Raw genomic sequence first — 26747 nt, 5'->3', positions numbered from 1 at the left:
CAGCGGCTCTCAAACTTCATTGCACTGCAACCCCCTTCTGACAATAAAATTACTACATGATCCCAGGTGGAGGGAGGGGGGCTGGAGTCTGAGCCCTGCCGCCCCGGGTCGGGGGAGGGAGGGCTGGAGCCCGAGCCCTGCCACTCTGTGTGGGGGTGGAGCTTGGGCTTCAGCTTCAGCCCTGGGTTCCAGCAAGTCTAATGCTGACCCTGGTGACCCCATTAAAATGCAGTTTGAGAACTGCTGACCTATACCAAATATCACAAAATATTCAGGTTACTTCCAGCCCCAAGGGATCATTCACATACCTCAGCTCAGTTTGTAACTCAGATCTCACACCAAAGACAATGCTTGTAGCCAATCCTGTAATAAACTAACTAAAGGTTTATTAACTAGGTAAAAGAAACAAGAGTTATTACAAGTTAAAGCAAGGAAGCACATACACACAAGTGAGTTACCAAAGTTCCTAAAGACGACAGAGATGTAGTAATGTATCTCTGGCCCTGTGAGAGTTCAAGTGGCAAAGACATGAAAGGTTTTCTTGTTAGGAATATAATTAATGTCAGTCAACATGGTTTTATGGAAAATGGCTCCTGTCAAACAAAATTGATTTCATTCTTTAAAGAAAGCACAAGTTTAGTTGATAAACGTTACCTCATAGCTGTAATATACTTAGACTTTTGTAAGGCATTTGACTTCGTACTGCGCAGCATTTTGATTAAAAATTTAGCACAATACCATAAAAATAAAGCACATTACGTAGAATAAGAACTGACAGATCTCAAGAAGAAGTTGTCAGTGGGGAACGCTCACTGAATGGGGGTGTTTCCAGTGGAGTTTGGCAGCGATCAGGAGTAGGCTCAACATTATTCAACATTTTTGTCAATCTAAAAGTAAATATACAATCATTGACCATAAAATTTGCAGATGACATACAGATTGGCAGAATGGTAAATAATGAGGGCAGCCACACAGAGCGATCTGGATTGCTTGTTAAGCTGGGCCCATTCAAACAAAATGCCAAATGGAAAGTTGTATATCTAGGAACAAGGAATGCGGGCCATCCCTGCATAATGGGGGGACTATATCCTGGAAAGCAATGACTCTGACAAAGATTTAAGCATCATCGTGGACAAGCACCTCAATATGAGCCACGAGTGTGATTCTGTGGCAAGAAGGGCTAATGTGATCTCTGGATGTATAAAAGGAAGTAGTGAGTAGGAGTAGGGAGATGCTTATACCTTTCTATATGGCATTAGCAAGGCTGATACTGAAATACTGCATATAGCTCTGGGGTCCCCATTTTTAAGAAGTTGAAAAATTGGGGAGGGTGCAGAAAAGAGCCACAAAAATTATTTGGGGGCAGAAAATGCCTTACAATGAGAGATTTAAAAGAGCTCAACCTGGTTAGTGTGTCAAAAAGCATATTGAGAAGTGACGTGATTACAGTGTGTAAGTACCTTCACAAGAAGAAAATACGAGGTATCAATGGGCTCGTTAATCTGACTGAGAAACGCACAAGAACCAATTGTTAAAAGCTGCAACTAGACTAATTCAAATTAGAAATAAGGCTCAATGTTTTAATAGTGAGGGTGATTAATCATTGAAACAAACTCCATCTCCTGATGTCTTTAAATCAAGACCTGATGTCTTTTTGGAAGCTTATGCATAAGCCCAATACAACTTATGTTTCAGTCAGCCACAAGTTATTGGACTCAGTACTGGGGAAACTGGATGAAATGTAATGCCCTGTGATGTAAAGGAGGTCAGACTAGATGATCTAATCGTGCTTTCTGGTCTTATCTCTATGAATCCCCTGCTGTGTTTGCAATAGGTTGGCATGGAAAGCCACTTTGGTGGCAGTGCAGGGACAGGACTGGGAGGGGTTATGAGTCTGCATTTATGTGGATTCAGTGGTCCTAGTACTCTGTACAACTGATGCAGAAGGTCATGGACATTGGGTGGAGGTGGTGAGGGGAAGTTTGGCCGAGTGTATGTGTGTGGGGATTCCATCTCTCCATTAGGAAAAGGAGTACTTGTGGCACCTTAGAGACTAACCAATTTGAGCATATGCTTTTGTGAGCTACAGCTCACTTCATCGGATGCATGAGCTGTAGCTCACAAAAGCTTATGTTCAGATAAATTGGTTAGTCTCTAAGGTGCCACAAGTACTCCTTTTCTTTTTGCGAATACAGACTAACACGGCTGTTACTCTGAAACATCTCCCCATTCTCCCTGAACTTCTTGGGCTTTATGTTGGGGGAATGAATTTCATCCTTTATTTCTATGCAACGTTAAACAAAGCTTCATTACATTGGGCTTCTGTAACATATAGGTCTGGCTAGAAATGTTTAAAACAGAATAAAAGTTAAACTAAATGAAACATTGAAGAGGCAAAGTGCTCTATGTGTGCTAAATGTTAAGCTACAGTAACACATTGTTAAGTACCTAAGACCAATGCATTGAAGGGGCCACAGCACCACCCAAGCCATAATGTGATGTGACATGGTAAATCCTACAGGCTGTCTACTCTGGGACACTCAGGAAAGTTAATCTGAATTAACTAAAACTGAATTTAAAGTGGATTAGTTAAACTGCATTAAACCCCTGTATGGACACTCATTCCACACAAGAGTTTAATGTGGTTTGACTAATCCACTTTAAATTCATTCTTTTAGTTAATTCAGATTAATTTTCCTGAGTGTCCCCATGTAGAAAAACCCTAAATTATCTCAAGATATCCAACTAATAGCCATCAAATGTAACTTTTCACAAGAATAACCATTTCAATGACACTGCTATTATAAACTCTTCTGGCTAATATTTGACTTGAAATATCAGTCTTTGTGATATTGTATGTGGAATCTCTGGTACTGACTTACAAGCATTCTTATCCTTTTACATGAAAATACTAATTTATTATTTTATTTCTTTAAATTTATACAACAAAAAAAGGTGTGTCCCAGCTACTCTGGGTGCCTTTGAAATGATTTAAAATACAACAATAAGAAAATCAGCCCCAACCCCCTAGAAAAACACTAGCACCTTTCGCTTTTCATTTCCACTGCATCAATTCCTTTGTTCAACAATTCCTTTGTTCACAATTTTAAGTCAATAGTCTTAGAATTTTTCTCATAGATGTTACTGAAGGTACTGTTCTGTATTTTACCTGAATGAAGAAAAATGCAAATGTACTGGATTAGGAGTCAGGAGACCTGGGATCTATTATCAACTCTGTCACAGACTTACTGTGTGACCTTGCCCAAGGTCATTCAACTGCTTTGTGTTTCAGATCCCCTACCTATGAAAAGGGAATAATAATTAGAAGCAACTAGGAAAAAAATCCAAACTTTTTTTTCCTATTTCAAAGTTACGTTTTTAACAAAAAAATAATTTAAAACTCCAAATTTTGAAAAATTCAGGCATCTCTAAAAAGAATACTTATTTGCCTTTGTAAAGTGTTCGAGATAGTTCAGTGAAAAGGGCTATGTAAATTCAAAGAGTTGCTAATTACCTTATGAAAATGAAAAAGGGAGTTACATCGCTAAGGCCTGGTCTATACTAGAAAATTAAGTTGGCTTAACTACATCACTCAGAGGTCAGAAAAATCCAAGGTTAAGTCAACCTAACCCCCAGAGTAGACAACGCTAGGTTGACCGAAGAGTTCTTCTGTCAACCTAGCTACTACCTCTTGGAGAAGTGGATTACCGACACCAGTAGGAGAATCCCTCCCGTCAGTGTAGACGCTTCCTATGCCAAAGTGTTGCAGTAGTGCAGCTGTGCCGCTCTAGCATGTCAGTTGTGGACAAGCCATAAACTGACTACTGAGTATCAACATACACAATGCATAGAAGCATCAAGAGGACCATTCCAGGGTCCCACATGGAAATTCACATTAATTGAGACCTTTTATTATTTAATTTTCTAGCTACTTCCTGCCTTTTTCTAATTTTCCTTGTTTGTTTGGTTCTTTTTAGACTTTATTCCCTATTTTTTCCAATGCACGTTTTCCTTTTACACTCAATTTCGTTAACTTCTAATTCTTTGACCCTGTTTCATTATTCTCTCCTTTCTTTTAATTTTTGTACTTTGCTTCCTCCTGTGCAATTCCAACTCTGTTATTTCTTACCTTTTATAACTATCTTAGGGTCACTTTTTAATGCCTTCTTTATGTGTTAGTTTTTTCTGTATATCCTAACTCACTTGCTTTCACTTTTCCTTTAATCTATTTTTTCCTGAGTTTCCTTCTTTGTCTCCTCCCCACACCTTCCCATATTCTTTTTCTTTTCTGCTGGATGCTGCTGTACTGGGAGAACAGCTGTGCCCTTGATTTTTCATGATAAAACTGCAGAGGACAGAAAATGCTGATGGATTGAATCGGGAATATCAAAAACCCAGGGTATACTTTTAAATCTGAATCCACTAATCCACAAGAGTTCTGAGATTCTAATTCCAAAGCAGCTATCTCAGCATCACTGTTAACAGGCATTAATTGTTGGTTTTGTTTTCTTTTTGGAAAGTGAGCTAGTTCCAAGTTTTGTTTAGCGTTGCAATCTGTAAACAATAGAATCACTGAATTGTGTAGAGGCAAGAATTCAGGAGCATAATATGAGGTCAGCCTGTCAACATCCAAAAACACTTAGCTGTCTATCTGATTGCTTGACAGGCTTAACATGCTTAGCAAGCCAATCCAGTAGTCAGCCTCCTCTCATTCTTCTGAGAATGAGATTATTACTATTGCTGTGCCCCTGGTTCATTTTCAGCTTCTGTTCTCTCTGGATCTACTGTGGTCAGTTTTGCCGTGTAGGTATGGAAATTAAGCACATGGTTTTCATGAAACAGAGTCAGTGTCCTCCTGACATGCCCTGCAATATTTTGTTGAATCAAGCTAAGTTGTATTTCAAACTAAGTTAGGTGTTTAAACTTCTGTCTATTAGAGACAGGTGCAAAACAAGACCCTTATTTTGTCTGCAAAAGTAGAATGGAAAAGATACGAGAACTGTCAGTTGTGTAGTAGTTTAGCGTTTTTGAAATCCTGGACAGGACCCAAAAATACATAGGATCACAAATCTCAAAGTGATGAATAGTTCTTAAAAAGTTAGCTGTGTGGTTTTTGGGGTTTTTTTAACCCCAAAGGTTTGGTTCCAGTTTTGGGCAGAGACTTGAGTTGGTTCTTATTTCATTCAAACTGGTTTGCCTTTCCCTGATAGAGTCCAATCCTGAGTTCTGAGCACCTCTTGTCAGCTAACTACTAATGCCCTCAATCCTCGTTGACTTCACTGAGATTTGTAGACTTGGATCCATAGGTTCTGTCACATTGTTGTCTTGTTTCCTGGATCCATCCCCACTGGTTACTAGAATTGCATGAAATAGTCAATCCAGAATTCAAAACACTAAAAATCTGCCCAGGTTTGAGCTTGTGATAGAGTGTTCTTTTGCAAGTTTTTTTTGCACCCGTGCAAGTTTTGTTGAAATTGTGCATGGGATTTTCTTGCCCCATCTCAGGATGTCAATACAACTCTCATGGTGCATCTTTGAATTACAATGGGTTAGCTGGGACGTATTGCATGGTATTTCTTCTGCTTTACTGATTGGCTAAACTTACTGAATATGGTGAGGAAGGTTGGCAGAAGCCATCCTTCTGTTCTTCAGTGGGGAAGAGTTGCTGTCTGATCCCGCAAGAAAAACCTGTGTGTATCTGTTATTTATGCTTTTCATGAAGTCGCACAGTTATTATCAGTGTCATCATTTTACAAGGAGAACACACCTTGAGAATTTGTTCTGTGGTGGCCTCAGAGGCATGGGCTAAGTTCACCTATGGTGTTAATTGGTGTTTCTGCCCAGTGAAGCTAATGGCCATAGAAACTGCCTCTGCTGTCTGTCTGTTTATGGAGATCTACACTCCCCTAGCCTACTTGCCCAGTTTAATACCTTCCCTCAACCTGCCTGGAAAAATAAATGTGTTTCCAGTATCTGAGATTCTGTAGAAGCTTTCTATTTATAATTAGTATAAAGGAGAAATAGCCCCAGGAGAAAGATCAGCGTTCTCTTCTGTTCAGGCATCAGCGTTACTCTCCCCTTAATGAAGAGAGTCAGGAACAGCAGCAGCAGAAAAGGCATTTCTTCAAGATGAGTCCCACATTACCACAGAGTCATATTTCCTCCTGCAGCGGCCACCCCTCAGCCAGGCTGTTCTGCCTGCAGACTTAAGAGAGCTGTTGCTGAAAAGTGCAGGTCTAAGTCAATGTGGAGGACTGTGAGATCAGCAAAGCATTTGGAAGAGCCGGGGGCTGAAGCGCAGGTTGTCCACAGAAAGCATGATGTTGCTACGACCTTTTGATACATCAATTCAACTGGAAAACGAAGGGCATACCGCTGTCAAGGCCATTAGTGATGGAAGGAGCAAGAAGGTGGGGATGAGGCGAGGTAACAAAAAGTTCTGTCTCGGAGGAGCTGAACCAATTGTTAGATTTTTTTCAGATTGTCCTTGTCAAGGCAGATTCCCCACTCTGGCACTTCGAGTGCAGAAGGTGGGCACCCTCAAGGACCCTAAAACTTAATACTGGCCACTCCAGGCTTGCATTAAACTCCCAAGGTTACAGTTTTTCTCTGGCCTTGGATGGGTAGATGCTGCCACCACCCAAGTACAGAACCCCTTTGAGAGACCAGGAAGGTGCACTTGGGAATTTCTTCCTGTGGGGTACCCTCAAGCCCTTTAAGCCTCCCTCTGGGGAAGAGCTGAGAAAACAAACAAACAAACAAAAGGAAATCAGCTGTTGCCGCCAGCTAACTAAACAACATGTACACAAACCTGTTAAGACACAAAAATCCAATTCTGTTCTTAAAAAAGGTAAATTTTATTTAAAAAAAAGAAAGGAAAGAAAATTCATTTGGGAACTCAGCTATTTTTAAAGAGCAATTACAAGGATTAAGCACAAAGAATAGTTTTCTTGAGGTCCAGCTTAAAAATTACAAGCAAAACAAAAGCACTGGGGTTAGCATAGAGGAATCCACAAGCCATAAAGAAATAAAAGGGATAAACCTAATTGTGTCTTCCTAGACATTTCCTGATCTACTTACATCTCTGGGGTTTCAAATGAGTGGTTTCTGGGTATGATAACTGATGATTTTTCATATCTGACCCCAAGCTTCTTACAGCATCACTGCTCTGATCCCCTCTTCCCTGGGAGAACAAACAGACAGACAAAGGGGAAGCTTTTTCTCAATTTAAAAAAGTTCTAGCCTTTCCATTGGCTCTTTTGGTCAGGTGCCCACTCATTTCCTTTGCCTATGCATAGCAGTGAGACTTTTTAACCCTTTACAGGTAAAGCAAGTAGAGAACAGCTACAAAAAGGGATTTTATAACTGGCTGGCTGGGTGTCTATAAAAGGGAGGCCCCCGCCCCCTTCATTTATCACAGCCCTTATGGAGAAAATGTTTGGAGCTAGTCTTGTTCAACTAAAAGTACCTCTTTATGGGACACCAGTTTCATCATTTTTAAAAGGGAAAACACATCATGTAAGTAGGGGACATTTATTGGGTGAGACTTCAAGATGAACCAGGGTAACCTCTAGCCCTGGGAGTAGTCTCTAACTAGCATCTGCCATTCAGCCTCCCCCAGCTCAGCATATTATGTCCCTAAACCATTCCCTTATTTTCATTCAGCCATTGCTTCAGTTAAAGAGAGAGAGAGAGCAACCGAGAACTAGATATTTCCACCTGATGATGGTACGATTCTGCAGAATCTCCCTTATCAATCCTCTCCTTTGTGCATAACTGCTCCCTTCGAGTAGGACTTTGGGGTAAAATGTTGATAACTTTTCAGATGAGCAACCAGGGTTGGCAACCTTTCTTCTTTGCTTTCCCCTATGCTTCTAAGCTGGGTTGAGACCTCTGATTTAATGCAGGGAGCAACCTGGGAAGCAAAAACATAGAGAAGATGTTTGCAAAGCAACCTAGAAACAGCAAACTAGACAAGTCATTCTTTCAGAAAGCCAGTTGCCCCCCTCAGTCCTGAGATTAAAACCTAGCCATCTATTTAGAAGTTTATCTCAGTACACTCACAACTTTGACCATTTAGGCTTGATTGGATTTATCCCTGGCACACCCACCTCATCCCAAGGTGTGTGACCAGGGACACATAAGTGATTTAGGGCCCAATCCAGGGATGTGTTGATTGCTTTCAGTTCTTGCAGGTTCGGGGCCTTACTTCTTAAACTAAGAAACATTTATATTAATGGCTTGGTCCTGTGGCCTTTACTCATGCAAAATACGCACTAAAGTCAATGACAGTTTACCTTTTGCAGATCCTGAAAAGGTAACGTATGGTGTCCAGCTATGCAACAGAGAAGTGCAAAGGTCTACTGCAGGATCTAGGTTCAAGTTTTAGCATTGTTGTTTCATAAATACTTGGCTAAATACGTTTCAGCATCTGTAGTATGGGGTGGGGGCAGAGAAAGAGAAAGTGAATACTATTACACAAAGCAATGAGACTCTTAACATCTTCCATAGACAGTCTCGCTAGACTGCTATTTGGGAGTTTACCTAGATGCAGTTTCTTGATAGAAGTATTTTCTACTGATTATTGTCCTGTTTTTTTGTTTCTTTTGTAAAAGTCCCTCCTTGCCCCCCTCCCCCCCACCCCCCCACCGCCCCCCCGGCCATTGCCTTTGTGCCTAGTATTTCCCACACTTTATTTCCTAAAAGACTAGCAGGTTTGACGATGCATTGTGATTTCTTTTCTACGGGGCTTTATGAAGGAAGCTGGAGGCAGCTCTCATTAGTCTCACTGACATCTTTTATCACTTATCAGAGGAACAAGCAAACGGAGAGCAATTCCTTTGATCATGGCAAAAGTAGAAAGAGTATTAAAAACCCTATGAAGATTTGCTAAGTAGAAAGTGGAAAAGGCAGTCTGTGGGCATGTTTCAAAGAAGTAACATGATATAAAGTTGCCAGATTTGCTTGTATGTATTAAAGAATTGTTAATGATGCTACATTCTACATGCATCCTTAGATATTTTTTTTTTAAACAGGCAAAGAAGCTCTTAGGTAGAAAGGATGGATTAGATCAATTGGAAAATATCTTTAAAAGGTGAGCTGAGTCGGAGAGGAATTCTGTGAGGCAGTGACAATTGTTGAAAATAAAAATAAGGTTGTAGCAGTCGCACAATGGATTGGGGCAAAAAAGTGGCTCTCATGGGAGAATGTTCAAGAATCTGTTAAGGAGGCATTCGGTGTTGGTAATAGTTATTGGATGTTAGTGAAAATTGTTGATAGAAATTTGAAAGCTTGTAGTTTTCCATGTATGACTCCCTGCCCCATTAACTGCCCATTCTGACTTCAAAGTGCCATTTCTTCTTCCGTGTTTAGGAAGATAAGAGTTGTCTCACAGGATCAGACCACAGGTTCAGCTGACATGCTGCCTGCAGAGCTGGCTTCTCGTCATATACCTTGCCAAAATGTGCAATACAGGCATGACCCCTGCAAAAGGAAGGAGAATAAAGGGGACATACCTCTTCCTCCACAGCTTTGTGAACACCCTGGCACCTTTAGTATAGCTGCACACTTGTCCATTTTTAGTCTTGCACCCCACCTGTGCTTTTGAGTGGTAGCGTCTTTGTGTAATGCTCACAAAATCCCTTCCTGACCAAAGGATCACCTTGCACCCTGAAGCATGAGGTTTCATTCCCTTTATCTCAGTTTGCATAGCTACAAAGGCCACAATTATGCAGGTATTTTCTTACAACGCAGACACCGTGCCAGCTTAATCCCTGTAGTATTCTTTATTACTGTAGCTAATTTTAAATGGTGTTGAATTTGATTCAGCTGCTGTGCATTTCTGTGGCACCTTTTATGCAAGTATCCCCAGAGCACTTTCTGATCAAGCTAAAATTAGCACTGAACTACAAACAAATTCCTAAAAGAGTCATTTAAAAAAAAAAAAGCTAAATATGGGCTATTAATGCATGTGTCTAGTTAGAAGTTACAACAGGCAGAGGGCCAACTACAGCTCTGTTACATTGGAGGAACTGACAGGAGAGACTGAACCAGTTGGCCCTTACGCGAACAGACTTTGAGATTGAACCTATTGTGATGGCAAGGAGCTGTTATGTATTAATCTAAGACTACTGATATGTAATGAGCAAGGTGAGGTCAAGTTTCAGTACAGTTATGGTGGGTTATTGGAATGTCTTGTATGCATGTGCTCGGTGACCCACTTGACATGTGTAGATCATGTATTCAACTGGCTTCCACAATGCCAGGATGAGCTACAGTCATAGCATATTAGGAAGGGCAGATTCATATGTTACCATTGTGACTCTGACAGGCCAGATGCTGGCCCATGCCAAGGCCCCTAAGCTTCAATGAACACTGACCAATGCATAGCTGAAAACCAGTCTGGCTCACCTGTGTGTTCTCATTGTTAAAACAGGTTTCAGAGTAACAGCCGTGTTAGTCTGTATTCGCAAAAAGAAAAGGAGTCCTTGTGGCAACTTAGAGACTAACCAATTTATTTGAGCATGAGCTCAAATCTGATGAATCTGATGAAGTGAGCTGTAGCTCACGAAAGCTCATGCTCAAATAAATTGGTTAGTCTCTAAGGTGCCACAAGGACTCCTTTTCTTTTTATTGTTAAAACAGTTGTTAAGTTTATAAGAATTTGCTTAGTGTTTGCATTTTTTGAACTGCTTCTGAGTTGCTGCATGCATCAATCTCACTTATAATATCTGCATCCCAGGTTATAAGGTAATAGCTAAGTGTTTGCTATGAAACTGGAAATAGTCAAGGAGTGTGAAATGCTAGTTTACCACAAGAGGTGTCATCTCCTGCTCAACAAAAGAAGACATATAGACACCAAACGAACCATTGTGGAACATCAGTGAACAAGACTTTGTTGATTGCTGCCCCTACACCTATAAGAGAGGATATACACAAACTCTTGTCCCATCACAGTTTGAACTTTGGGGGAAGGGGAAAAAAAATCCCTGACCAGAAGGAACTGTATCACTTTGCTGTTGGGAATTTGGAGAGGGCAATATTTCTAAACATAAGCAAGGGATACCCAAGCTGTTTAGCTTGGGTTAGCTCTTAAGGACATAGAGCTTCACACATTACAGCAGCTTCTGTTGCTTTTTGGAACCTAAGACTAAACTGATAGTGTGTGTTTGTGTGTTTACCTGCATTAACCTTGTAAATAACCTATTTCTTTTTCCTAGTTAATAAATTTTCAGTTAGCTTATTACAGTATTGGCTACAAATGTTACCTTTGGTGAGATAGCTAAGGTACAATTGACTGGAGTAAGTGACTGGTCCTTTGGGAGTGGGAGTAACCTGAATATTATGATTTTTGGTGTAAGGGACCATCTATCACAAAGCCAGGCTTGCCTGGGTGGCAAGATAGCTGGAGTTCCCAAGAAGGCTGTCTGTGACTCCATGTTAAGGCTGTTATAATGCTTAAGGAGTTCACAGCGGATACTTGGGTTGGCAAAGTCTAATTATAGAACACACAACCAGTTTGGGCTTTGTGCCCTGGTTTGTAACGGTCTGCCCTAAGGTTAGCATCCACGTTTGAGAACCACTCCAGACAGCGTGACAACTATGTATAGCCTGAACCACACGTTTATTTACTGTAAATTTATACAAAACATAAAAAGCCCTTTCTAAGGCTGTAGGTTTTTGTCAAATATTAAAGATACGAATGCAGCAGCTTTCCCAAAAACATAGTGACATTAGACAGGACAGGCTTGAAGTCCAGGAGATGTAAGTCTGAGCAATATGTTTTAGCAGAATTCTTGTTAAAGTTCTTTAGTATGAAGAAAAATGTGAGTGGAACAAGAACAAAACAGAGATTACCTGGGCTGTAGCAATGGGAAAAGTAAACTCTGGCAGAATTGTTTATTATAGTGCAAAAAAAAATAAAAATGCTGGCCATATATATGTGTTACATTACCTACCAGCTTCTGGATAGACTCTACTATGGTCTGATCCAAAGCCTTTTGAGTTCAGTGGAAAGACTCTTATTGACTTCAGTGGACTTTGGATTTGGCCTCTGATAAGCCGTGCTCCATGCTGCTAGACATAATTACAGGGCATTCATTCTTGCTGATTTATCAAATGAGTGAATGCAGAGAAGAATCAATGTACAGCAGTTATTTCAAGTTGTACAGTAGATAGTGTGGTTTTGCTGGCATGACAGTGATAATTCTCCCTGTAACACCTAAATGGGGATACTGAGCATTTGAAATGTGACTATTATTGAAGCAACTGGGCCCAAACCAGAAACCTGAAAAAATGGAGAATTACCTGGGCCACAGTCTGGTCAACACATCCTGAAAATCAGCAGTGAACAGAGCTGGAAACCCAGTAAGATGTAAGTCAAGATGCTGCAGTTGGGGGAACAATGCATTAGATGCGAACCAACCTAACTCAGGTGACCATTGCTGGTGCTCACAAATACACTCTCTGCTGTGGCCAAGGCTGGAGCCAGATGGAAACTTTTTTTTCAGAGTAAATTTATTTTCCATTGTGGTGCTGCAGCTGTTTTTACCACCATGTTATTGAGCATCGCCAGACAGGGCAGCATTAGGCATAATCTAAATAGACAACCGCCTAACGGCACCATCTCTCACAGGAATGGTATTGGAACTGCCCTGATTGTTCACCACCAGCACCATCCTGATCCACTTCTGGGCCTGCAGCATTCCAGCCCCACACGACCTCTTGTGATTTTGTCTCTGTTCACTGGTGTTCAGTGGGTGCCTTTGGTTTTAGGTGCTGTCCCAAATCCTCTGCATCTCCTGCAGCCAGTGCAAAGCTTTCTGGTACATCTTTGGGAATTAAGGTAACCTGCAGCCCTGGGTGAATTGTGAGCATTGGTGATAGAAACAGGGCCCTGCATCCTAAAGCATGAGCCTCTAATGACTGAGCTAAAAGACTCAGCTCTGTTAGTTAATGTTCTGGCAGGTTCATACGCCTGGCCCAGGCACCACTAAAAGGGAATGGAGCCCCACACTGAGTGGGCGTGGGTTACATAAAGATACCCCGGCACTGGCAGCAGAAATGGTGTGTCCTTTCAGAGGAAGATGTAACACTGAAGAGAAAGGCTCTGTTCTATTGTGTTATACCTTTTGGTTAGGGTGACCATACGTCCCGTTTGGTGGGGATGGTCACTTTTGTAAGCCCTGTCCCAGCTGTCCCGACTTCTTTGACAAAAGTGAGCATTTAACCGTTTGCTCTTGCCAGTAAGGCAAGAGCAAACGGGACAAATGCCCAGTTTTGTCAAAAAAGTGCGGGGGCAAGCGGAGATGCCAGCCCAGTGCAGGCGGGAGGCTGGACTGGATGGGACAGGAAGAAGGGTTCCAGTGTGTGTGTGTGTGGGGCGGGGGACAACGGCAGGGTTACAGCGACTAGCGATAGCCTCGAATGGGGGGGCCAACAGGGTTCGAGTGACCAGTGACAACCTCAAGCAGGGGGCTGGCAGGGTTTGAGTGACCAGTGATAGTCTGGGGGAGGCATCTCGGGCGAGCAGCTGGGGCCAGCCCTACAGTAGGGGGTCCTGGGGCGAGCAACTGGGGCTAGACCTGGGGAGCCGGGGGAGACCCTTTGGACAGCCTGCTCGGTGTCCTGTTTTCCCTTTGGGAAATATGGTCACCCTACTTTTGGTGCACTGGAAATCTAGATTTATTTTAAATGTTTTTTGAGTTACCATTTAAATGGGCTCTTCTGAACTTCTGCACAGGTACACTATAGATTTAGGTTACAGAAAATGTGTTGATTTCATAGCTATTTTCAGGACCAGTTCACACAAATTTGGGCCACTCTATGTATCCACAGATGTGTCCAGCTACAAAGCCTAAGATCCAGTGTGTGAACTGTCCGAAGCTTCAATTCAATTGCTAAGGTGGAAAGAGAAGGGGGAGGCATTTACAAAAGGGGTAGCAAAATAGTGGCTGTAGGTTTGTGTAAAAGGTGGATGGGCTTGTGGATCAATTCCTACCTCTGGCACACACTTTAGGTAACCTTGATCTAGTCACTTAATGTCTCAGTTCCCAATCTTCTTCTTGTATGTGGTATTTATTTCTCCCTTGTCTAATCTCTGCTCTATTGTATCTTTACCCTCTTAGGATGGAGCTCAGATCCTGCTCAGCCTCTGACTGCAGGTGATGAGTGTTTAAGGTGCTGAGCGGATGACAGAGTGAATTTGAGAATGCACTGTCCTCCAAACATGAGTTGATATCCTGCTTCTTGTACAATATGATAGATTTTAAATGGCCAATTCAATCAGTTCTGATTTAAATTTCCTTGCAGTAAGGACCAATCGTGATTTAAAATAAGCTGTGAAGAAACAATACAAATCAATATGCCGGTTTTGGTTCCTGAGAGGAACAGTCAAATGGAAACACAGGATCAAATGAATCTGTGGTTAACTTGGAGCTGAAGTTATTGGGCTAGGTTCACAGTTGTGCAGGAATATATAAATTACACCATTATTTTATGTTTAGCTACTTCCACCCTTCCTCTCTTGGCATAACGAAAGTCTAAATAAACAAGGTTTATCAGACTCTCTTCTTCCCCATGTTTCTCTGGGATATAGGCTCTTATCGGAGGATTTTTGCATATCTTTGCACCTGAATGTAAAGAAATGAAAAGGAACTTGTGTCCCCCCTCTCCCAGAAGCTCCTACCTTGGGTCCTGGAAAAGGAAGTAAGTAGCTGGCTTGGCGCTTGAGCCTTCTGCAATGTTCCCTCTAATTTTTGACAGGCCGTGTGCGCAAAAAATTTCTTCTGTGCAAATTTTTGTGCGTGCGGTGTTTCACCATGTGTGCGGTGTTTAGGATCTGTGTGCGCGTGCATATGTGCACAGCTTAGAGGGAACAGTGGCCTTCTGTTTCCTTGCCCAAAGTGGCTTGTTCACTTCTTCCCAGAATTCTTTGCTCTCTAGAACTGTGAACTTCCCCTCACTTGGGAAAGTCACTTCTCTGACTATCCACTTCCCTTCCCCAGGGTTTCTTCTTTGGCTGTCCACCTTCTGTGTGTCCTCTTTATGTCATCAGAACTGAGTTTCATAGCAGGCCTTCTAATCTCCTGGGCACCAGAGCCCTTTGCCACGGTTCATGCAGACATAAATCCTGGATTAATCTAGCCTGAGATTTGTAAAGAGCTTTGAGCATGTAAGACTCTACAAAAAGTGCTGTATATTATTAATGAATTCACAGAAGTCCCTCCTGAGCTGCTGTTCATGGAGGTGAGGTACGGTGACAGTCACAGTCAAACCTGCCTCCCGATTTCTGAGATTACATCTGTCTTTTCAGGTTTGCAGGAAGAAATTGCATAGGAAGGAGGAGGAGACCCCCTTCAAAGATTTCACCTCCCAAGGGACTTCTTTCAAAGACTCTTACATCGTCTTCATGATTTTTTTCCCCTGGTACCGGACTGCCCCGTCTCCTCGCGCTGACTCCTAAGCACTTCTGAAAGCTGGCAGCCTCAACTGTCTTTGAAAGGGGAAAAGAAAAAAAAAAGAAAAAAAGAAAAGAATCTTGATGCAGGGGGATGCTTTCAAACTTTGTCTGCAGCCAGCACGCAGGGGGGAAAGGAAGCAGCATCAAAAACTAGGACATTTCAGCAACTCACTGAAATCACAAGCACAATGCATGAAAAGCTAGGCCCACTGCACCTAAACCTACACAATTTGACATTTTTCAGTGGCTGTGCCAAGAACATCTATGGTGTCTGGTTACTTAAAGCAAGGGAGAAACGGGTGGGTGGTGAATCTAATCAGTCTTGCCCAGATTTGAGGTCTCTTCCTTTTCAGCATAAGTAACAATGGGAAAAAGATGAAATTATAGACAGTACAATCCAAATTCCCTTTACCTGAAAATCCTTGTTATCCGAATCCCCGTGTGTGCCCCACGTAGGCCTATGATAGTTAATGGCACTTCCATTTATCTGAAAGTTTCAGATATCCCCCAGGCCATTTGGATAAATGAGAGTGTATTGTGTGTGTATATATAATTGAATAGAATTTTAAAAATATTCTATAGTAACTAAAACCAGAACCTGATCAGAACCCAGGGTCAAAACTGAGAATGTTGACAAGCAAAATGGAACCAATAAACGAACAGTCTTTTCACTCCCCCTAGCACTGTTCAGAATGCATTATGGGTTCATTTTGTTTTACTCCCCTCCCCCCATTATTTGATAGTTCTTTTAACAGTTGCGAGTTTTACTCGGTTCCTTTTGATCAGAAGGAAAAGTTACTGTAGGAACTGAGACACTGCAGTGACTCTGTCTTTGAACTCACCAGGTCTAAAAGCCGACAAGAATATTTTCTCTTTCAGCTTTCTACTCTGCTCATATAGCTGCCTGATAAAGAGATGCTAAATTGTCCTTAAGGACAACTAGAAAGGTAGGAACTATGCTCTAAAACTCATGCAATTTATTTTTTTTAATTTTAAGTGCATTAAAAATTTAAATGTTAGACTTTTCTAAGTAGAAATTTTTTTTTCCAGACATTTTAATCCTTTTGTTGTTTAAAAAAGTTTTTTTCATTCATTTTATATGGTGCAAGTTTCCAGGTATGTGTTCTTGCAAATGCTGCAGCTCCATCTAGTGGTATCATTGCTAGTTGTCAGAGCAAAGACAAACCTCTTTGAAACAGTAATTATTAAGAAAAGGATAAGGATTTAACATTCTGCATTTTCAGTGAAATCCTTCAGAATTTACTTCAGATAATCAGTGCAGTGTGAGCTATTATCGGTCAAAATTCACACACAGTTTTAGGATATAGCAGCGTTTGATTTTTTTTAGAGATACTAGTGTATGAAACACAACCCAAAGTGGGTGCTTTAGTATTTTCATTGTCAAACAATAGATTTATAGGCACTTGTCTATTTGTAATGTAAGAAACTATTACATTTAAAAATGTATGTGTGTGTGTGTGTATATATATATAAAATAAAAAAAAATCTATGTCTATAAAATTTGACATCTTATAGTTCTTTTCATCCGAGGATCTTAAGGTGCTTAGCAAATATTTATTAAGTTTCATGATATCTTATACCTACATCTCATATCGATCCACTCTATACATTTTAAAAATAAGTGTCTTGTGCATGTATTTATAGACAAAGTAGGCCTGATTCTGCTCTCACACTGTAATTTAATTAATTTCATTTGAGTTACTCCTAATTTACACTGGCATGAGATCTGAATCAGTACGCGGTTTGTGTGTAGTTTATGTAATATGATCTTAATGTAAACAGGTCGGTCTTTTAGGATGCTCTCCTCATACAAACAGGAGCTGAGATTCAGTATTTTACACCATTACAACTGATATATCATTTTTCAACACGTCTTGTCCCCGTCTTTGATCTTATCAGAAAATAAACATTCTTGACTTGATTTGCTCAGATGCTGCTGGGCCCATGGTCTTTCTAAAGTCCAGCTGATGTCCTGAGATTGAATTTTGTGCTGCCTGTGCAAAGCTGTTGAAATTCAGTGACAGTATTTAATACTTATTAAGCTACAAGGAAGCAGATATTATCCTTTAGCGATGCAGCAGATAACAAGAGTTAATAATAAGTATGTGATAAGGAAGATCACAGGATTTCCTGTAAACAAGATGCTGCGTTGCACAGGGAGCATCCTGTCTGCATATGTTTCATAAGTAACGAGGCATCCTCATGGGCTTTTCTAGTTATTTTAGTAAATTGTGTAAAGGGTATTATCTACTTAATGCCCCCAAATGATCTAATAATTGATATGGAAATGGGCCAAAGCTCAATAGATTGTATGCAATTCTCAATGGACTTTTAAGGATGGTCTGCCCAGATTTTATTTAAAATTTTCCCTAGTTTGTGTGTATTTGTGCAGTGTGCGGTTTGCTAGACACACCAGACAGATGTTGGTTGGATGATCTTTTTTTTTAAAATATACCATTTTTAGCATGTTCTTGCTCTGTACTTGGCTTGACAGTTTTTATAGGTATGTTAAAGAAAAGAGAGGAGCCACCAATAACATCAAACAGTGAAAAGAGTAAAATCATGCCGGAAGGGTCAAATCCATCATGCAGCACATACCTGCGTTACATGTTAAGAAAATGTTATTGCAAATAGTCACATTACTCTCCAGTGTTGAAATGATGCCTACAGGAGTGACGCAAGGAATGCCACCACTCTAAGGTGAGTTGTTTAGAGTTTTTTGCAAAGAGATTTTGTCTATTTTTTTTTGTGCTTGTGGAAAATGTTAGATTTTCTGAAAAATTTTGACCAGCTGTATTTCTAAATGTGTTTCTGACACTTAACTTTCTCTCTCATCTATTTGTAATTGGATGATAGTCATAACAATCCTCCCTGAACAAACAGTTTGCTATTTCTTCACGTTTATCAATTTAAATGTACTCAACTTTTCCCCCCTTTTTATAGATTTATCACAAGCAGTTGGCTGCAAGTATTTGATACGAGAAAAATTTGAGCTGTGTTGGTTAGTGTGATTGTTCACAAAAGAGGTGTATTTACAAGCTGGAATACTTTAGGCAACCCACCATTTGGGAAACACTGATTTAGGGCACCCTGAAAAATACCTAAACGTTAGGATGTTTTTGTTGAGTGGTGATACCAATAATACATAGCTTGTATGTGTGGGAGGCAGTGTTGTGCAGTGGTTACAGCACTTGATTGTGACTCAAGAAACCTACATTCTATTCTTGGGCCTTCCTTTGGCCTACTGGCTGATATTGGGCACATCGCTTCACCTCCCTGTTCATCAGTTTCCCCATCTGCAAAATGGGGATAATGATACTGATTGCCTTTGTTAAGTGCTTTTGAGATCTATGGATGAAAAGTGCTAAATAGATCTCAGATAGGCTTCTGAAGTTGATGGACAAGGATTCATTGGTAATGATTCATATCAACGCTAATGACATTGCATCATGGGATAGCTTGCAGATAATAGATGACTTCAGGGAGCTCAGAAGTGTACTTAAAAATAAGAATGTCTAAGTGATCTTCTCTGAGATCCTTCCTGTTCTGTGAGTGAAAGAAGACAGAAGGGAGAAGATTCTGGAAGTGAACTGCTGGCTAGGTAAGTTGTGTAGGGTTTGGGGGTTTTGGAACATTGGTCCACCTTCTAGGGGAGAGAATAGTTAGAACTTCTGGGGGCTGTATAGTTAGAACCAATTTCCCCTTGACAGGCTGGCTAGAGTAGTTAGAAGGATGTTAAGCTAATAACATAATAAGAAGGGAAGGTAAAAAGAGGGAAGATGTGAGCACTCATTTGACCTGAAATCAAGATGTTGAGAACAAAATTAATTTAGGAACCAAAGGACATGAAAGGAAGAAATTGCTTAATTGCCTATACACCAATGCTAGGAGTCTAGGTAACAAACAAACAGAGCTAGGATTGCTAATTGCAAAATAAACTCAATCTAGTTGGTTTTACTGAAACCCAGTTGGATCATTCTCATGATTGGAATTTTATAATCAATGGTTATAACCTATCCATGAAATATTGAGTGGACAATTCTCTAAAGGAAGAGTGAGTAGCACTCTGTCAAAAATGACATTACCTGTTTCAGAGTCACTGATAACTCAGAAGAAAATGCTCTTTAATGGTTATGGTGAAACACAAGATGGGTATTAGTTAGTGTCTGCTACAGACCTCCAAATCATACTAGGGAACAGGATGACCCGCTCCTTATGCAACAATTTATAATGGGTAAGGAAAAAAGCTCCATAATCATGGGGGACTTTAATTTGAGTGACCTCTGCTGGAGGTCTCATATTTCCAGTACTAAAACATCCTTGGAATTTCTAAATATTATAGATAATTTCCTAATTCAAAAAGTGTTGCATCCTACATGTGGGAATTGTGTCAAGAAGAGGTGTAACACCGACAAAGAAAAACTGATCACAGTTAAAAATTAAATGGTAGCTTAGGTACAAGTGATCATAACTTGGTCGCACTTGTAAATGCTTATAAATGTGTAAACAGAATAAAGTCCAAACCACATATTTTCACAATGCTGAAAACAATTATGAACCAAATCAAATGGGAGGAAGAATTTAATCAGAAAAATGTGAATGAAAATTGGGAATTGTTTAAGAACACTTTATCAAAAGCCCCAAAAGCCATGATTGATTTAGAAGAAAAGTAAAGGCAGCTATAAAAAATTAACAAATAATATATAACAAATGGAACAAAGGGGAAGTTTGTAATAATGAATATGAATCAGAAGCTAGGAACTGCAGAAAATTGACAAGGGATGCAAATGGACACAAGGAAATCTGTCGCCAGTAGAACAGAGGAAAAGAAGGTTTTTAAAAGTATATTAGGAACAAAAAGCTTCCTGACAATGTTACTGGTCCATTATCAGATGGAAATGATAGAATTGTCAATACTAATGCAGAACAAGCAGAAGTGTTCAATAAATATTTCTGTTCTGTATTTTCCAAAAAACATGATGTAGTTATCATATAATAACACTCTTTCCATTCCACTAGCATCTTAGGAGGATGTTAAAGAGCTGCTGTTAGTTAGACCTTTTTAAATCAGCAATTCCGGATAACTTTCATCCAAGAGTTTTAAAAGACCTGGTGAGGAATTTGTTGGACCATTAATGTTGATTTTTCAATAAGACTTGGAACACTGGGGAAGTTCCACAAGACTGGAAATAGTTAATTTTTAAAATATTGGCACACAAGGGTAAACAAGATTTACCCAAGATATAATCCTAGGTAATTATAGGCCTGTGAGTCTGATGTCGATCCTGAGAAAGATAACAGAGCAGCTGATGCAGGATTTAACTAATCAAGAATTAAAGGAGGGGACCATAATTAATGTCAATCAACATGGATTTTTGGAAAATAGATCCTGTTGTTCTAAGTCAGCCATAAATATGTTGGCATAGTGTGGGGCCATGCCCCTGACTTGAAGGTATACATTGTCCCCACATGTGAAATAGTTGTGGGTGAGAACAGTATGCCAACATTTTTATGGCTACCTTAAAACAATGCTTCCTCAGCTCTCATCTCCTAATGCCCCTACTCTTCTTGTGCTACATTGATGACATCTTCATCATCTGGATCCATGGAAAAGAAGCCCTTGAGGAATTCCACCATGATTTCAACAATTTCCATCCCACCATCAACCTCAGCCTGGACCAGTCCACACAAGCAGACTGGTCATTTCCTGGACACTACTGTGCTAATAAGTGATGGTCACATAAACACCACCCTATACCGGAAACCTACTGACCACTATACTAATCTACATGCCTCCAGCTTCCATCCATGATCCATTTTCTACAGCCAAGCTCTAAGATACAACTGCATTTGCTCCAATCCCTCAGACAGAGACAAACACCTACAAGATCTCTATCAAGCATTCTTAAAACTACAATACCCACCTGCTGAAGTGAAAAAACAGATTGACAGAGCCAGAAGAGTACCCAGAAGTCACCTACTACAGGACAGGTCCAACAAAGAAAATAACAGAACGCCACTAGCCGTCACCATCAGCCCCCAACTAAAACCTCTCCAGCGCATCATCAAAGATCTACAATCTATCCTGAAAGATGATCCTTCACTCTCTCAGATCTTGGGAGACAGACCAGTCCTCGCTTACAGACAGTCCCCCAACCTGAAGCACATATTCACCAGCAACCACACACCACACAACAAAAACACTAACCCAGGAACCTATCCCTGCGACAAAGCCCGATGACAACTCTGTCCACATATCTATTCAAGTGACACCATCATAGGACCTAAACACATCAGCCACGCCATCAGGGGGCTCATTCACCTGCACATCTACCAATGTGATATATACCATCATGTGCCAGCAATGCCCCTCTGCCATGTACATTGGCCAAACCGGACAGTCTCTACGCAAAATAATAAATGGACAGAAATCTGACATCAGGAATCATAACATTCAAAAACCAGTAGGAGAACACTTCAACCACTCTGGTCACTCAGTAACAGACTTAAAGGAGACAATTTTGCAACAGAAAAGGTTCAAAAACAGATTCCAATGAGAAACTGCTGAACTGAAATTAAATTGCAAACTAGATACCATTAACTTGGGCTTGAATAGAGACTGGGAGTGGCTGGGTCATTACACAAAGAGAATCTATTTCCCCATGTTAAGTATCCTCACACCTTCTTGTCAAATGTCTAAATGGGCCATCTTGATTATCACTACAAAAGTTGTTTTCTCCTGCTGATAATAGCTCATCTTAATTAATTAGCCTCTTAGAGTTGGTATGACAACTTCCACTTTTTCATGTATATATATCTTCTTACTATATGTTCCATTCTATGCATCTGACGAAGTGGGCTGTAGCTCATGAAAGCTTATGCTTAAATAAATTTGTTCGTCTCTAAGGTGCCACAAGTACTTCTTGCATAATGACAGGTTTCAGAGTAACAGCCGTGTTAGTCTGTCTTTGCTAAAAGAAAAGGAGTACTTGTGGCACCTTAGAGACTAACCAATTTATTTGAGCATGAGCTTTCGTGAGCTACAGCTCACTTCATCGGATGCATACCGTGGAAACTGCAGTAGACATTATATACACACAGAGACCATGAAACAATACCCCCTCATCCGATGAAGTGAGCTGTAGCTCACGAAAGCTCATGCTCAAATAAATTGGTTAGTCTCTAAGGTGCCACAAGTACTCCTTTTCTTTTTACAAGTACTCCTGTTCTTTTTGCAGATACAGACTAACACGGCTGCTACTCTGAAACCTGTAATTTTTAACAGTGACGGTAATTAACCATTGCAACAATTTACCAATATCATGGTGGATTCTCCATCACTGGCAATTTTTAAATGAAAATGTGATTTATAAAAAAAATTCTCTTGGATTTTTTTCAGGGACGTTCTATAGTCTGTGTTATACAAAGGGTCAGAAGAGATGATCATAATAGTCTCATCAAGCCTTGGTATCTGTGAACCTGGGAGTACATAGCATTGAAATTAGGAGGAGTTTATTTTGTATAAGCCTGATTCAGCATCAGGGAATAACCCCAGTCCAATGCCATAAATAAATAGTTTGTAACTTTTGTAAGTGTAGAAACCAGAGCAATGTCCAGTTCTAAAATGAGACTGTACTAGTAATAAATTATTAATCATAGAATCAACAATAGGCTCCTAGACTGGTGACTTACTGCCTGCGAATTTCTTTTTTTCCTGTTTAAGAAAATACTAAAATAAATGCAAAAGGCCTGTATAGGTTTCAACTATCTTCTCCTTAATGCTCATTTCTAGATTAAAGTTTGGAGTTATTTTATTGTATATTTTATAGACTTTTGTGTAGCATTCATTGCCATAATATCTCTCAACCCATTAATGAACTTAGCCTCATTTAAAAAAAAACTATGAAATGAAATATTATTTTTCCATTTTTTTTTTAGCTGGTGGCACAGAGAGGTTGAGTGACTTGTGAAAAATTGCACATGAAGTGTGCAATAGAGCTGGAAGTAGAATCCCGGTCCCTTGATTTGCCTCATCCAGTGCCCAAGCCACAATACTGTCCTTTCTCTTTCAAGTATTTATTTTTTAATGTCCACCTTGAATTTGTTAATAAGCAGCTTGTGCTGTCACCAGAGGTCTATAGTCTCAGCATTTCCGGAGAGGGAATATATTTGTATTTCTTTAGTTTGTGGGGAGCATTTGGTTGGTTTGTTTGTGGCAACTGGAGGTGAGGTCATAAACTGAGCTGAAGCCTTTTATGGGCTCATAACTGACCCTGTGCCATTTGTGCACAGTTGGTTTTGCCGATTCATATGAGAAGCTCCTTGACTGGAAATGTCAAAGCAGCAGAAAATAAAATCAGCACTTTAAATTAGACAGTTGATACATTCTCTCTGAATAGCACTCGAGATGAATGACTTCTGCTCTAGGGAATGATAAAAGTCCTGGCCAATCAGTTAGCACATAGGCAACATTAAAATGCCTTTCATGTAAAGATGTTCGCAATGGGAGAACTACACAATGAACAGATTGCTCTTTCTTCTGCCTATGTCCTGAATTCAGTTACTAATTAGAGCACAGTTTTTCCATAAGGCAGGGGAACTGGTGTCTCTTTTGTAAGACACTTGATGATGGATGGCCTGAGGCTAGGGCCAGGTCTAGACCAGGAACACCTTGCTCCGACTACAAGTTTCAGCAAAGCATTCCTAGTGTGAATGCCATTTGCCAGCATAGCTTATTCCCTCCTTTTCCCCACAACCCCGAAGTGCAGGGGCTTCTGCCAGCATAGCTATATTGGCCAGGGATCACACCCCTGACTGACATTGTTATGCTGGTAAAAGTTTGCAATGTAGACGTGGCTTCTATCTGCATGATCAGCTGTACCCTTTCAGAAGACGGAAGCTATGGCATCACAACAGGGGTGTAGACAGAATAGGCATTAATTGAGATCTGTTATTTCCTTTCTCCAGCAGGACTTTTTTTGTAATGTTCATTAGTATACAACATGTACGCCCACATATAGTCAATAGCAGGATTAGGGCCTGAAGGCTCCATTTGGCTATGTAGGCATATCCCCAAGTTATCTCTGGGGAGTGGGTGGGCGGGGGGTAGAATTCCACCAGTCTCTGGAATATTCTAATATGGGTCTCCCTCGGTCTCTCCTGTTGAAGCTGTTCCATTATTATGGAATATTAACATTATTATTAATAATATTATATTATATTATATTATTATTAATAATATTAACATTATTATTACATAATTATGTACTGGGCCAGAGAGCCAATGAGAGTGATTCTGTAGTCTAGAGGTTAGGGCACTCATCTGAGAGTGAAGAAACCCATCTTCAAATCTTTTCTCCCCATCAGGCAGAGCAGAGAATTGAGTGGGTGTTTCCAGCCTGCTTGGTGAGTTCCCTAATCACTGCGATACAGGTTGTAAGGGGAGAATCCACCTCCCTTTTGTGTGGAGTTAGGTGTGCTCTGATAACACCTACCAGAGCAGACCCAGCGAGGGAACGGCTATCTTCACCTGGCTTGAGGCTGGTGCTGGGGCTTGAGCATGAGATGGCACTGAGGCATTGTGTGCATGCCCAGTGGCAGAAACGTAGGCACCTGGAGGACTTTTATTGTGAAAATGTAGGCACCTCCAAAGTTAGGTGGCAGCTGAGCATGGGGTTTTGAGGATCTCAGTGCTTTTGTGGATCTGAGCCTCAATGTCTAGAACTCAATATTCAGAACTGCTGGGATTTTAACTCTTTATTGCTTGATTCCCCATTCTGTGTTCAATGCAACAGACCACACCACTGCCACCCAATATTGATCTACATGCTGTAAACATCCATGAACACATATGAACTTCATGTATGCCATGATGATTCACAGAATGGTCACCATGTGGTTAAGGGTGACAGCAAGGATAGAGTTCAGTTCCTTCTGTTCCAAAAGTGCAGGTCCCTCCCCAGAGGCTGCTCAAGACAATCTGCTACCCTAGGCAAAACTACAGTGTGCCACTCCTATCCGCTAGAACAGAGGTTCTCAGCTCGGATGGGGTGCATAGGGAGTTCATAGGGAGCCTGCTGATAGTTTGGTGGTCATGACAGAGGGGTGACCAGGCCAAATTTGTGTGAGTGCATTGTGCCCTTGCCACCCTAGACAGAATCTGCCTCCCTAGGCAGCGGCCTAGTTTGCCTGTAGGTAGAACAGCCCCTGTCCCTCCCAAGAGAATCTGTCAGCAGCATAGGCACTATGTGACACACCTGAACAGTTCCGAGTGTGTTCAAACTTCCACTTCAGAAGCTTTCACAGAAATGCCAGGACCACGGCGAGCTCAACATCTTCACCTGTGGGTGGGGCTCCTGAAAGAATTGTCATGTCAGTGCTAAGTTGTGACATTTCCCTAGGTCATAACAGGCTCTAAAATGAATGCATTATAACTTTAAACAAAATCCTAACCATGTGTATTGCAGCTTGATCAGAATTAAAGGCCACCATTGTATTAGCCAGATGTTCCCTCTACAGCATTCTTTTGTGGTTCCTTTTCATTAGGTGTATTTTGCATGGGGTATGAATTTTCCTCTCAAGTAAGAGCTCTGTTAAAAATTGCCAATAACAGGAATGTGGTTTCAATGCAAGTCATGAAATCATATCAGCTTTAAAAAGGAAATTAAAAGTAACTCCCATCCCCAGTGAAATGATGACCACTGGTAGCTGCTGCTCCCATTGAAGTAAATTGTAAACTATCCACTGACTTCAATGGGAGTATACCCCATGGTATTAAAAGTCAGAAAATGATTGTGAATTTCTGAGTAGTCTTTGAAAATGCTTTGATCATAGTTGCAGAAAAAAATAAGAGCTAATTTCTGACAGTATGGTCTTTAAATAATAGGTCCTGAAAATTTATTTTAAAAACATTTTCTCCTTCCTTCTTTGTTCATAAGGGTTTTTTTAGTAACAAAGTCCATGATCCTGTAAATATGTAAACACTCGCATAACTTTATTTATATGAGTGGTTCCATTTTAACTGACTATACAGATGAAACCGTGAAACTGGCTATACACAAAATACTGTCAAAAATAAACAAACTGAAAAAAGTGGTTTTTCCTGCCACAAATTACTTCCCATTTTAGTAAGCATTGGTGTTACTTGTAACAATGTAGTAAGCATTGTCTTACAGAAATGGGATAAAGAAAAGGAGTACTTGTGGCACCTTAAAGACTAACCAATTTATTTGAGCATGAGCTTTCGTGAGCTCATGCTCAAATAAAT

The 26747-nt window shown here is 40.5% G+C and overlaps 1 long non-coding RNA gene across 1 annotated transcript; it reads right to left on the bottom strand.

Moving 5' to 3' along the window:
• Nucleotides 1-6896: 6896 nt before the first annotated feature.
• LOC144272724 (uncharacterized) lies at nt 6897-26741 on the bottom strand. The gene is made up of 3 exons (XR_013347652.1): nt 25738-26741; nt 8298-8431; nt 6897-7915 (listed from the first exon to the last, which is right to left on the bottom strand). It is a non-coding gene; the product is annotated as an uncharacterized LOC144272724 (long non-coding RNA).
• Between the last annotated feature and the right edge of the window lie 6 nt (nt 26742-26747).

The sequence above is a fragment of the Eretmochelys imbricata genome, chromosome 12 (assembly GCF_965152235.1).
Source record: "Eretmochelys imbricata isolate rEreImb1 chromosome 12, rEreImb1.hap1, whole genome shotgun sequence".
Lineage (NCBI taxonomy): Eukaryota > Metazoa > Chordata > Testudines > Cheloniidae > Eretmochelys > Eretmochelys imbricata.
This window is presented reverse-complemented; position numbering and strand designations above follow the sequence as displayed.